Source organism: Sphaerodactylus townsendi, linkage group LG02, assembly GCF_021028975.2.
Source record: "Sphaerodactylus townsendi isolate TG3544 linkage group LG02, MPM_Stown_v2.3, whole genome shotgun sequence".
Classification (NCBI taxonomy): Eukaryota; Metazoa; Chordata; class Lepidosauria; order Squamata; family Sphaerodactylidae; genus Sphaerodactylus; species Sphaerodactylus townsendi.
This window is the reverse complement of record NC_059426.1, coordinates 173,397,242-173,411,324: the sequence shown is the minus strand read 5'-3', so window position 1 is coordinate 173,411,324 and position 14,083 is coordinate 173,397,242.

Genomic DNA, 14,083 nt, shown 5'->3' with positions numbered 1-14,083 from the left:
GCAGAAAGTTAGGCTAAGCGGCACTCCTCTGCTCCCCAAAGCAGTTTGAGCCTCCTCTTCAAGATTAAATTATGATAGATTTTTAAATTCAGGACTTGCATCATTGATACCCTGCATCAGGTATAATAAAAAAAATCACCGGTAGAGGATGTGGTTCTCTTGCTTTTAAAGAACTGTAATCCAGGGGTGCCCCAATGCAGTGTATTTGGGGTGCCACTGCAAGGCCACCACAGCAGCAGTGACGCAGGAGGTTAAGAGCCCATGTATCTAATCTGGAGGAACTGGGTTTGATTCCCCTGGCTCTGTCAGGGCCTGAGCTGTGGGAGGCTTATCTGGGGAATTCAGATTAGCCTGGGCACTCCCACACAGGCCAGCTGGGCGGGACCTTGGGCTACTCACAGCTTCCTCGGAGCCTTCCCTCAGCCCCACCCCACCTCACAGGGTGTTTATTGGTGAGGGGTATAGGGCAGTGGAGGCGAACTCTTATGGCACTCCAGATGTTATGGACTACAATTGCCTCTATCAGCCCCTGCCAGCATGGCCACTTGGTCATTCTGGAAGGGGCTGATGGGAATTGCAGTCCATAACATCTGGAGTGCCAAAGGTTCGCCATCATCGGTATAGGGTAGTGAGATTAGAGCTCCCTTTGAGCCTCCTGCAGGAGAGAAAGGGGGGATATAAATCCAAAATCTTCTTCTTCTTCCTTGCACACTCCATGTTCCTTTGAAGGGAAGAAGAGTTTGGATTTATACCCCTTTCTCCCCTCTACGGAAACCCGGAAGGCAGCTTACAAAACTCCTACCCTTCTCTCTCACATACAACAGACTTTATGGTAGGTGGGGCTGAGAGAGATCTTCAGAGAACCGTGACTGACCCACGGTCATCCGGGCAGGTTTCATATGTGGAATAGGCCCACTGTTAGAAAGCGGGTGGGCTTTTGCCAATCTAGGCTTCTGACTAGCTGTGCAGAAAGCCAGCTGTGTAGTGGTTAAGAGCAGGTGGACTCTAACCTGGAGAACCGGGTTTGGATTCCCCACTCCTCCAATCTTCGAGCTGCAAATCTATTATCTGGTAAACTGGACGGTTTCCCTGCTGGGTGACTCTGGGTTTATTCAGTCCTCTCCCCAGACTCCTCTCAGTCCCACCGACCTCACCAGGTGTCTGTTGTGGGGGGGGGGAAGAGAAAAGAGCTTGTAAGTCCCTTTAAAGTCTCCCTCTTAGAGGAGAGAAAGGGGGACTATGAATCCAAACTTCTTAAAATTTCTTTTTGCTAGTTTCTTTGGCAGTGGTTTCACCACTACAGCATAAGGATCTTAACATGCAACAGTCACCTCCAGGTTAGACTATTATTGTAACTCGCTTCACGCTGGCCTTCAGTGTACTTGATCCGGAAGCTGAAACTGGTCCAGCATGCGGCTCTCGCCTCGGGCTCACATAGGGCACCTAATAACCCAGGCTGGGCGAGCCTGCACTGGCTCCCAGTTGAGTCTCGAATCATCTCTCAAGGTGTGGGTACTGACCTTTAAGGCTCCACGCTGCCTGGGACCCTCGTATCTTCGGGACCGCAGATACTCCCATATGTCTCACCTGAGCCTCTGCGCTCAGCAGAGGCCAATTTACTGGTGGTTCCTGGCCCCTCAATGATAAGGCTGGTCTCCTCCACTTGGGCCAGGGCCTTCTCAGCCTTGGTTCTCGCCTGGTGGAACACTCTTCCTCCAGTTGTCCGGCTCCCCATGGGACCTTGGTGAATTCTGCAGGGCCTGTAAGACTGAGTTGTTCCACCGGGCTTTTGGAGTGTCTAGCTGCTGATCGAGGTGCCCCTTCTTCTATTCTATTCCTGCGGTTTCGGAGTCCCCCTGTCATCTAGGGGACTCCACTTCTAGTTCTGCTTCCCCCTCCTTGGGAGGGTTTCAGACCAAGCTATTGCTGGACGCCATTTCTTTTACTGAATCTCTACTGCTGTACTTTTAAATTCTTAAATTAATATTTTAGCCCCAATGGGGTTTTTTGCTTGTATATATTGTATGTGGTGAATCTGTGTTCTGAACTGCCCAGAGCCCTCTGGGGGTTGGGCGGTATAAAAATCCCATAAATAACAAGGCAAGTGGGTAAGTAAGTAAGTAAGTAAGTAAGCAAGTGGGCAAGGCAAGCAAGTAAGCAAGCAAGTGGGTAAGCAAGTAAGTAAGTAAGTAAGTAAGTAAGTAAGTAAGTAAATAAATAAAAACCAGTGGCAGTTATTTTGTGGTTGAGCCCAACGCATAGTATCAGGAATTCCAAAGGTGTCCACTGGCTCTCCAGCAATAGGGACCCCTGCTTCCCCTCGATGACAACACATGGAAAAATGGCCCCCCCTCTCCTATTCAGAGCTCTCCCAAGTTAAGACACTGAAGAGAAGCACAGGCCTTGCTGGAGCCCAGCTGCCCCCTGCAAGCGTCCTACCGGCTGGCCGGGTTTTACTCAAGCGTCCTTCTCAAGCTGGGCCTTCCCTACATCTTCTTCTTCAGAGCCTCTACTTCCTGTGCCAAAGCCTTTTCAATGACAAAACAGAATAAGGTTGGACAATGAGGACAACAACACCCCCCCCACACACACAATGAAAGAACAAAATGGATGCAAACACTTTTTAAGAATTATGCAACCGCCTCCACGAGATGCCCCGTTCCAGCACGTCACACAGGAGGAGGACAGGGAGCCGGGATGGGGAAGCCGGCAACTACCTGGACTGTCTTCTCCTTGGTCGCCACTCTCAGGATCCCCGCCTGCAGCAGCTCCTCCACTGACTTGATCTTCACATCTTTTTCACTGATTCTGAGGGGGAAAGTAGGGCAAAGGCATATGGGCCTGTGTGGGGACAGACACACCTTCTAGCACTTCACTACCAAGGGAGAATCCGGTCAGATGGTGAAGAAGTTACAGAGGCAGAGACTTGGCCTGAGCAGGCCCAGATTCAAATTTCTGACCCTGGACCACTCCAGTCCAACTCCAAACCTACTCCTGGGATGAATGCTGCTGTATGATGTCCTTGGAGAAAGGATCATAAGAACATAAGAACAAGCCAGCTGGATCAGACCAGAGTCCATCTAGTCCACCACTCTGCTACTCTCACAGTGGCCCACCAGGTGCCTTTGGGAGCCTTTTCACATGCAGGAGGTGAAAGCAATGGCCTTCTGCCGTTGCTGCTGCTGCTGCTGCTGAAAGCACCTTGGTCTGCTATGGCATTTGCAATCTCAGATCAAGGAGGATCAAGACGGTCGCCATAGATCGATTTCTCCTCCATAAATCTGTTCAAGCCCCCCTTTTAAAGCTATCCAGGTTAGGTCAAGCCAACACTCCCTTTTTCTGTGGCAGCATATTCCAAACACCAAACATGAACGGATATGACAGATGGAATGCATTAGATGGTGTGGTAAGATTATGTCTGGCTCATGTGTGGTGTCTCTGGAGTTTAGCTGTCTAGATATGTGAGAAATAAAGAGATACTAGGTGGTATCTTACGCCTTTCATCCAGCCAAACTAGCCCTCCCACAGTGGAGGTTTCTGCTTTTTTAACTTTGCCTGAGTGGAGTGAAAAGCCCCAGCCGCCCTTTAGCCTATACAAACTGCAGCAGCAATCATGATGCCTGTAGACTAGACTCACTACATTGCACTCTAACTAGGGATTACTCCTTTGAAGAGTGTTCCAAAGCTGCAGCTAATGGCAGAATGCTGTAGGTAGACTACTGATTGTAGGCCAGGCATCGGGAGAATGTGACCGAGATACCACAGCAAGTACACTGGCTACTGATCCACTCCCAACCCCAATACAGGTTGTTGGTTTTTACCTTTAAGGTCTCTACACATGGCTCTGAACTAGAGTATCCGGGCTGGACCCTCTTCTCCTCGTATTTTCCTGCCTGGCCATTACAATGACAGGGAGAGGCCCTCCCGACAGTTCCACCAATCTGGTGGGCCTAAAAGACAGGGCCTTTTCTGTGGTAGCCCCGTGATTATAGAATAACCTTCCCAGAGAGATGTGACAGGCCCGGCCATTGCTCTAATCTTCAGGAGGTTGTTGAAGAAGATTTTATTTAGGACTGGTTTTGGATTACATCACCACCAATTCTAAATTGTGATTCTTAATTTTGGGTTTATGTATTTTATCAATACTGTAAGTTAGTAGTGGCGGTTCTTTATATTCTCCAGATGTTATGGATTATAATTCTATCAGCTCCTCCCAGCATGGCTAATTGGCTGCAAACCTCTGGTTTGCAGGAGCTCCACCTGGTCTGGCTTGCAGGAGCTCCACTTGGCCATGCTGGCAGGGGCTGATGGGAATTGTAGTCCATAACATCTGGAGTGCCAAAGGTTCGCCACCTCATGGCTGTAAGCTGTCTTGAGCTCCATATGGAAGAAAGGGCAGCCAAAAACTGTTTTAAATACATAATAAAATAGCTTCAACCAGCTGTATCTTAAACATTGGGCAGTCCGGGGACTTGGGGGTATCTAGAGGGCAGTGCCAGGAGATGGAGCCAAATTCTATTGTATTCTACTGTTCACTAGGCTCCATCCGCCAGCAGAGTTGGCCTCGGAGATATGCCACTTTTTCGTGGCATATCCCTGTTATCTCCTATGGGGGATTCTCGCCGGGTGGGGGGGGGGTTTTTGCTCTTGGGCTTCTCATGCTGCAGGGAAGTCCCAAGGGACTGTCCTCACCTGCCCGCCCAATCTGGACTGGGCAGTAAGGCACCTAAGGTACGTATGACTCACTAGAAGCTTGATGAGAACAGGTGGAGAACAACTGATGCAGATCTGAATTTGCTGTCACAACTAATTCAGGGAGAGGTGGGCAGCAGGTTAAAATGGAAGGAGAGACACCAGGCTGACACTTACACTTTTTGCAATTCTTCCACTAATGACGCAAAGGAACCCTTGGAAAGAAAAAAAGAGGTAAGAGAGATTTCAGTTAGAGGGAAAGGCTCACCAGGGAGGGAGGGAGGGAGGGAGGGAGGGAGGGAGCATCAAAATGGAATGATTTGTTTTTGACAGTTCTATTATATCTGCGACACACCTCTGAAGATGCCAGCCACAGATGCAGGCGAAACGTTAGGAACAAGATCCACCAGACCACGGCCACACAGCCTGGAAAACCCACCAGAACCAGTTCTATTATTATTATTATTATTATTATTATTATTATTATTATTATTATTATTATTATTATTGTTGTTGTTGTTGTTGTTGTTGTTGTTGTTGTTGTTGTTGTTGTTGTTGTTGTTGTTGTTGTTGTTACTGTTGTTACTATTGTTACTATTGTTACTATTGTTACTATTTGAATTTAATATACCGCCCTATCCCCCAAGGGCTATAAAGCCCCAATCCAGTTTTTGGGGAGAACAAAAAACCCTGGGGAACCAGCTCTCTGTAGCTTTAAATACAGAAAGGAGTTGCGGCTCTGTGGTGGACCATCTGCAGTCGTAAAGCATGCAGAAAATCCTGGGTTCGATCCCCAGCATCTCCAGTTAAAATTATCTGCCAGCAGCTGACGTGGAAGACCTCTCCCTGGGACCCTAGAGAGCAGCTGCAAGTCTGAGTAGGCAACACTGACTTTGATGGACTGAAGGTCTGATTTGGTATAAGGCACTTTCATTGAAGAAAAGAAGAAGAGTTTTGGATTTATATCCCCCCTTTCTCTCCTGCAGGAGACTCAAAGGGGCTTACAATCTCCTTGGCCTTCCCCTCTCACAACAAACACCCTGTGAGGTGGGTGGGGCTGATAGAGCTCCGAGAAGCTGTGACTAGCCCAAGGTCACCCAGCTGGCGTGTGCGGGAGTGTACAGGCTAATCTGAATTCCCCAGATAAGCCTCCACAGCTCAGGCGGCAGAGCTGGGAATCAAACCCGGTTCCTCCGGATTAGATACACGAGCTCTTAACCTCCTACGCCCCTGCTGCTCCATTGGTGGAATGTGAATCCCCAGATGAGAAAGTGAAACAGCTGCATAACGCTGCGTAATTTGTACTGTTTAATCAAGAGGATTGTGGCTTTCCTCACTGCATTCCAGATCTGATCTATTTATGAAGGTTCCAACCCAGAGGTCCCCAACATGGTACCCAAGGGACCACGGCCCCTCCAACACCTTTCCAGGCATCCGCTAAGTGTTTCAAGAAAGTGGGTGGGGCCAGATGGGGCTCCACCCAGTAGGGCTTTCGATGGCCCACGTGAGATCTGATTGGCTGTATAGATTAAAATAACATTTGACAAGAAATATACTGAAGCTTATAATAGAAATCCCAGCCTAGATAAATTCTTTATCAAGCCCCTACCAGCATGGCCAATTGGCCATGCTGGCAGAGGCTGATGGGAATTGTAGTTCCTGAACATCTGGAGAGCCGCAGGTTCCCTACCCCTGATTTATACCATGTCCTCTCCATTTTGCTGTTTCACTCAGCCAAACACAGTGTGCAAAGCGGACTGAAAATGGACTGAAAGTGAATTATTCAGTGTGTGTGAACACAGCTGCTCATTGACTTCTACAGCAGTATTCCTTACGACAGAAGGGACTCATCTGGAAGATCAGTCTGAAAACAGAGACGCTTTTACCTGCTCTGTTTGCTCCCTCTGTAGAGTTGACACTTCGCTTTTCAAAGACAGCGTTTCCCTTCCTTAATACCTTTCAAGAAGAAAAGCAATTTTTGCATGGTTTACTAACTGGAATATGCACGTAGTCCGTGCCACACCGAAATACTGTGAGCAGGTCCTACTTCGCTGTGTGGTCTCTACCACCGAACATTCACGTCTGCCTACCCTGCGTCCTTTTGAACTTTGAAGGCGGACAGAAGAGTCAAGATGATCTGAACAAAGATCACAGTCAGCCTCCAAGGTATAAAAGGCCCAAGACCCTCAGCAGTTACCCTAGTTCAGGGATAGGGAACCTGCGGCTCTCCAGATGTTCAGGAACTACAATTCCCATCAGCCCCTACCAGCATGGCCAGGTTCCCTACCCCTGCCCTAGTTAATATCTACAAGAAACAAACATGTCCACATTAGAAGTGGGGGTTCAATGTGCTGTCAAATTGCAGAAGGATCACAGTGCACTGTAGGGCATAGGTGTTCATTTATGGCGCTTCAGATAGTTCCTGGACTCATAATTCCCATCAGCCCCTGCTGGCATGGCTTATGGGAATTGTAGTCCATGAACATCTGAAGCACCAGAGTAGGACACCCCTGCTGTAGGGTTTCTAAAGTACCCTCGTGATATTAATTTCGTGGTATAAGCTCTAATTCGCGATATAAGTCGAGGCACCCCACTTTTACTCAATAAAAAAAAAAAAAACTGGGAAAACTTCTATTGACCTCACAAGTATAAGTCGAGGGTGGGGAAATGCGGCAGCTAAAGGTACCTTTCAAAAATAAAAATAGATACCAATAAAATTACATTAATTGAGGCATCAGTAGGTTAAATACTTCTGAATATTTATTTCCAAAGAAAAACAGTAAACTATTCCGTAAGTGGAAAAGAGGGTCAACAAGAACAATATGGTCTCAATAATCAATATTTATAAGCAGTAACAAATATTTCCAGAGTATCTTTTAGGAGATCTCTCCTGATGATACCACCCAGAAAGTTTATGAAAGTTTGAGCTCATTAGGGGTCCAAAGTTATGGATCCTCAAAAGGGTAGCCCCATCTACTATTAGCTTCCATTGGAACAATGGGGGATGGGAGCAACTCCACTTTGGAGAGCTTCATAACTTTGGACCCCCTGAACCAAACATCACCAAACCTGGTTGGTAATGTTAGAGATTATTTTGATGATACTCACCCAGGTTTAGTGAAGTTTGGTTCTAAGGGTCCAAAGTTATGAACCCTCAAAATGTATCCCCATCTACTATTAGCTCCCTTTGGAAACAATGGGGGATGGGGCACCTCCTTTGGGGGTCCATAACTTTGGACCCCCTGAACCAAACTTTTACTAAATCCTATGGCTGGTCTCACTGTGGAGTACACCTGGATGATACGCTGAAATTTTGGTGCCGCCGCTTAGCCTTAAAAAACTGTGCCCCCTGGTGGCTGACAAAGTAAAAACCCTAAAATATTTTTTTAAATACACGGGGGGCTTTCTCAGCACAAAAATATGCCGAAAAACTCGACTTATACAATTCAGTATATACGGTAAGAGACTCCACAAAGGAGAGTTGCCAAGCAAGCAGATAGCAGGCTGGTGGGAATTGTAGTCCATGAACATCTGAAGCGCCCAGAATAGGACACCCCTGCTGTAAGGCTTTCTGCTGCAAGAGATCCACAAAGAAGATCTGCCATGGCTCAGCCTCCTGCATAACCCTGGATCTACTTCTAGGTCTACCATCCAAATACCAACCAAGGCTGACTCCAGTTTAGCTTCTGAGAAGACTGGTAGGCCAGCTCTAGGCCATCCTCAGATTCTTAGCCTGGCACAAGGCATTACAGGGTCCCTAGTCAGACATGTACTTCTATGGGCGTAAGGCATACATCCCTTGAAGGGACAAATAGGTCCTACAGCACTGTGGGACCAACCCAAGGGGTAGAAAGTGCCATCAAGTCACAGCTGATGAAGACAACTCCATGAGAACTGTCAAGGCAAAGGACAGTGGTCTGTGGTCTGCCATTGCCTGCCCCCCCCCCATCGCGGGCTGAGAGGGAGAACCGCTGACTGGCCCAAGGTCACCCAAAAGGCTTCACGTGGAGGAGCGGGGGATCAAACCCGGTTCTCCAGATTAGAGTGCGTCAGCCTTTAATCACAGCATCACGGCAGCTTCTCTGGATTATTAATGGAATTCCCTCTATTTAACATATTTGGTAGGACTGCAGCTGATCAACAAATCAGATGCTGGATAATGCAGCTGCCAGGTTCACACAAGCAGTTACTACTTAATCCAGGAATGCAACTCTTTGCAGAAATGGGCAGTGCACAGCAGAAGCGCGTCAAGCGATCCGGGGCTACCTTATTCACAATCCGGGTGCAAGTGACTCTAATGTGGGTTACCTTCAGTTCGCCTTCCTTATTTGCCATCTCTATGAGTCCTGGGCTCTCAAGGGAGATTTTCAACTGCCTTGATTTTATCAACCTTGTCTGTAATAATTGAGGAGGGGGGGGGGGAGAAATAAGATCACTCTATGTCACGCCCCTGATGGTCCTGCCATATTGCTCCTTCCCCATCCTTTTCCTGGGTTGCTCCTGCCAGGAGGATGGGAACTGGTGTGCTGGAGTGTGTCTGTGCTTGTTTGTTTTCCAGTGCTGTCCCCTCCCCACAGTGGTGGGATCCAAAAATTTTAGTAACAGGTTCCCATGGTGGTGGGATTCAAACTCAGGCGTGAGCGCCAATGGGGATGGGCTGGGCACGACGGGGGCGTGGCCAGGCATTCCTGGGCGGGGCTGTGGCAAGGACGAAGCCGCCAGCGCCAGTCCTTGGGCGGGAAATCCATCGCACGCTGGCGCAGGCTGCCACGCACACCGTGGCACCTCCCAAGCTAGACTGCTTCAAGTTCTGCTGGCTACTGCTGGAGAGAGTGAGGGGCTTAATTCAAGGCAAAAATCACGCGGGCAACTCTCACTCAATTAGGAACCCCCTCTCGGCACACACACACACATAATTAGTAACCTACTCTCGGGAACCTGTGAGAACCTGCTGGATCCCACCTCTGCCTCCCCCCCCCCTTCCTCCCTTTTGGGCCTCTTGGTGCAGGTGAACACTGCTTGCTTTCCAGCTGCTCTTGCCCAGAGATAACATAGCTAGTCTCTTGCTTTGGGAACCCTGCCTCTGCTGCTATGTAAGCATCCAATTATGTTACACGGCTTAAACTGGTTCCACCTGGTTTGGAAGGAAGAGGGGCTCTTATGGGTATATCAATAAACAGCCTGGTCATGCATTTCTTGTGGATCTTGGCTCCATGTTTCCTCATTTACAATATCCTGCCAAGCAGTACTTCAACAAAGAATTACATATGCTAATCTTGAGTTCTCTTCAATTGAGACTGTAGTCACGGGGCACTACACTGGTTAGCCATGGGTGTCAATCCTATGGTCCTTCAGATGTTCAGGGACCCCACCCCTATCAGTCTCCCTCGCCAAGCATGGGCTAATTTGCAGAGTTCGCACCTTGTAGTTCATGAACATCCGGCGGGCCATGGGCTGGATACTCCTGCTCTAAGCCAAAGCAGCTTGGAATACGGGCTTCTTTGCTCTTGAAAGTAAGTTCTTAGCCAGCCTTGTTGGTCTGACGCAGAAGAGCAAGATTCGAGTTTGGTAGCATCTTAGAGATCAATAAGATTTCCAGCTGTTTGAGATTCAAAAGGACTTGATCAGATTAGGACCATAGAATCATAGAGTTGGAAGAGACCCCCAAGGGCCATCAAGTCCAACACCTTCCATGCAGGAACACACCATCAAAGCACTGCTGACAGATGGCCATTCAGCCTCTGTTTAAAGACCTCCAAAGGAGACTCCACCACACTGGAGGAAGGCAATTCCACTGTCGTATCAGCCCTGACAGTCAGGAAGTTTTTTTTCCCTGATGCTTAGGTGGAACCCTCTTTTCCATCACCTTGAATCCATTGCTCCTGGTCCTAATCTCTGGAGCAGCACAAAACAAGTTTGCTCCCCTCACTCAACATGACATCCCTTCCAAAGGGATTAGATAAAGGGAGATTCGATGTTTGAAAGCTTATATCTGGGAAAAAACACTTTCTAATGCTGAAGGTGCCACCAGACACCTAATCTTGCCAGTGGGAGCATTATACTAAACTCAGCGACGCTTACTACAGGAGTAAACACGCATTGGTGCTCAGGGCTTAAAAAGGCCTGCATAAAAAAGTCACTGTCAATCCCTACTTTAAACGCTATCCAAATTTGTTGAAAGTGCCCGCCTGTTCTTGTGGACTCTTACCTCCTTTCCATTTGCTCCAACAGTTCCATATTAGCCTGAAACGAGAAAGAAAAACAGCTGTTCCTCTGTATGCTTCATCCTCAAAATTTGCCTATTGAAAATCCAGCTGTGGGTACTTCGCCCACTACTCTGCAGACAGGTCAGAGGTATCCCACTAGCCACCAGGATGACGGGACTTCCTCACATCTGTCCACAGCTTCGGAACATCTCCTGCAGACTGGCTTCAAAGACAGTCATGTGTCCCACAGGGTGAGACACTCTGCAGTAATTCTGTCCCACCTAGAGAAGTGAAGAGTTTTGGATCAATGATGCTGCTGGCCTCCACTCGGACCAGGGCCTTTACGTTTCTGGCGTTTCGGCCTGGTGGAACACTCTCCCCGCTTTAGCTGTCCGGCACCCTGCGGGACCTTGGGGAATTCCTGCAGGGCCTGTAAGACTGGAGTTGTTCCACCGGGCCTTTGGGGAGACCATCTCAGCTGAAGGTGCCCCAGTCTCTTCCCCTTTGTTTCCTATAGGTCCCTAACACCGCCGGGACCCATTATCCTCTCTTTATTTCTTTTAGGAGGGTCATGTAAGGGTTTCATGGGACGCTGTTTTAGGTTATAATTGTTTTATTTATTTATTTATTTATTTATTTATCATATTTATATACCGCCCTCCCCAAAGGCACTAGGTTGTTTATATTGTATTTATGTTTTTATATATGATGTTTTATATTGTGCACCGCCCTGAGCCCTCCGGGGATAGGGCGGTATATTAAATCAAATAAATAAATAAATAAATAAATAAATAAATAAATAAATAAATAAATAAATAAATAAATACCCCGACTTTCTCTCCTGTGAGGAGATTCAAGGCGGCTTACAAGCTCCTTTTCCTTCGTCTCCTCGCAACAGACACCTTGTGACGTAGGCAGGGCTAAGAAAGTTCAGAGGGAACTGTGACCAGCCCAAGGTCACCCAGCAGGAATGTAGGAGTGAGAAACACATTTGGTTTACCAGATAAGTTTCCTGCTACTCAGGTGGAGGAGTGGGGAATCAAACCCAGTTCTCCAGATTAGAATCCACCTGGTCTTAAATCCACTACACCCAGTGAGGTAGGTGGGCCTAAGAGAGTTCTCAGAGAACTATGACTAGCCCAAGGTCACCCAGCAGCCTTTATGTGTAGGAGCAGGGAAACAAATCCAGTCTAACGTAAATAAGAATCTGCTGCTCATATGGAGGAGAGTAGGAATCAAACCTGGTTCATTAATAGTTCTCTCTGAACTCTTCCTCAGCCCCATCTACCTCATGGGTGTTTGCTGTGGGGAGAGGAAGGGAAAGGAACTTGTAAGCCACTTTGAGTCTTCTTGCAGGAGAGAAAGGTGGGATATAAATCCAAAACTCTTCTTCTCTCCTTCTCCAGATTAGAGTCCTACCGGGCTTCTAACCACTCACGCCCATGCTGGAAGGCTCCAGGTTGAGTCCAGGCTATATCCAGTTGGGAAGCAGCTCAAATGTGGGGGACTGGGAACTGTGTTTGTCTTTGACCAGAGGAAAAAAGCAGAATTAGTTTCTCTCCATTTTAAGGCAGGTCTTTGTGACCTTAACACCCCTCACCCCTTGGATAGCTTTGTTAACGGCAAAAAAGAAGCCACAATAACTTTACAGGAAACAAACATAACAAAGAGCCACAGTGCCCCTTCAGTTAGGGTTCACCGACATTTTTGAGTCCTTGAAATCCGGATGACAAATGGCTGCCACAGGAGGCAGTTCAAAGGCACAAAATGATAGCCACATGAAGCAGTTGCCAGGCACAAAATGGCTGCCACAGGAGGAGTTCAAGGGGGACAAAATGGCTGCCACAGGAGGAGTTCAAGGGGCACAAAATGGCTACTACAGGAGGAATTCAAGGGGCACAAAACAAGGGAACACAAGGGGCTACTACAGGAGGAATTCAAGGGGCACAGGAGGAGTTCAAGGGGCACAAAATGGCTGCCACAGGAGGCAGTTCAAGGGCACAAAATAGCTGCCACATGAGGCAGTTGCAAGGAACAAAACGGCCAGCTACAGGAAGCAGTTCAAGGGTACAAAATGGGTGCCCCTTAGCTTGCTTTAATGCACACAGAGAACATCTCTTTGTGCTGTGATGAAATCCTTGCAAGGCCCCAACTTAGCAGGCACTAGAAAAAGCGCCAGCAGGTTCCATGCTGCCCATGGGCCCTATGTTAGGAATCGCTACAGTGCAGCCTAGTACATTTATTGCAATATGAGCTTCCTGGTCCGGGACTGTGGACTCCTCGCGACCCTAAAGCTGCATGCTACCGCCAGAAGGTAGAGGGGAAGGAGGATAAAAATCGAAAAGCAGCAAAGCAAGAGCAAACACCGCTCCATCAAACTAGACTCACTGTAGCACAATGGCTGGAGTATTGTTCTTCCTGGCTTTCCAGCCCCCGACTACATCACAACATCAGTTTCAGCTCGGTCAGGCACTGTAAGCCCAGAGGGTTAATGACTCCACAAGCATCTGGGAGCAGACGGCACCACGGTGTGAGCCAGCAAGCCTGCCCCCGCTCTCAGACCACAAACACTTCTGCCAAACAGTGACGGGCCAGTGATTGACTCACAAGGAGATACCTGCTATCCCCTATCTCGGCCAGCATGCGGAAGTTTAATTGTGATTCTAAATTCCCCTCTTCTTCCTGTGGGATGCTCCATGTGTAGGTCTGTTCTGGAAGAGACATGCCCACCTGAGGAAGAGGGGCGCTTGGTCCCAACCTGAGTATCTGTCTTCAAGTGAGACAAGGTTTAATTGAAGAAGAAGAAGAAGAAGGAGGAGGAGGAGGAGGAGGAGGAGGAGGAGGAGGAGGAGGAGTTTGGATTTATATCTTCCCTTTCTCTCCTGTAGGAGACTCCAAAGGGTCTTACAAATCTCCTTGCCCTTCCCCCCTCACAACAAACACCTCAGTGAGGTAGGGTGGGCCGGAGGAGGAGCCCCGAGTAGCTGCGGGACTAGCCCAAGGTCACCCAGCTGGCGGGTGTGGGAGTGCGGGCTACAGGCTAATCTGAATTCCCCAGATAAGCCTCCACCGCTCAGGTGGCAGAGCTGGGAATCAAACCCGGGTTCCTTCCAGATTAGATACACGAAGCTCTTAACCTCCTATCACGCCCCACTGCTGTCTCCTACTCGCAGCCTACTGTGCTT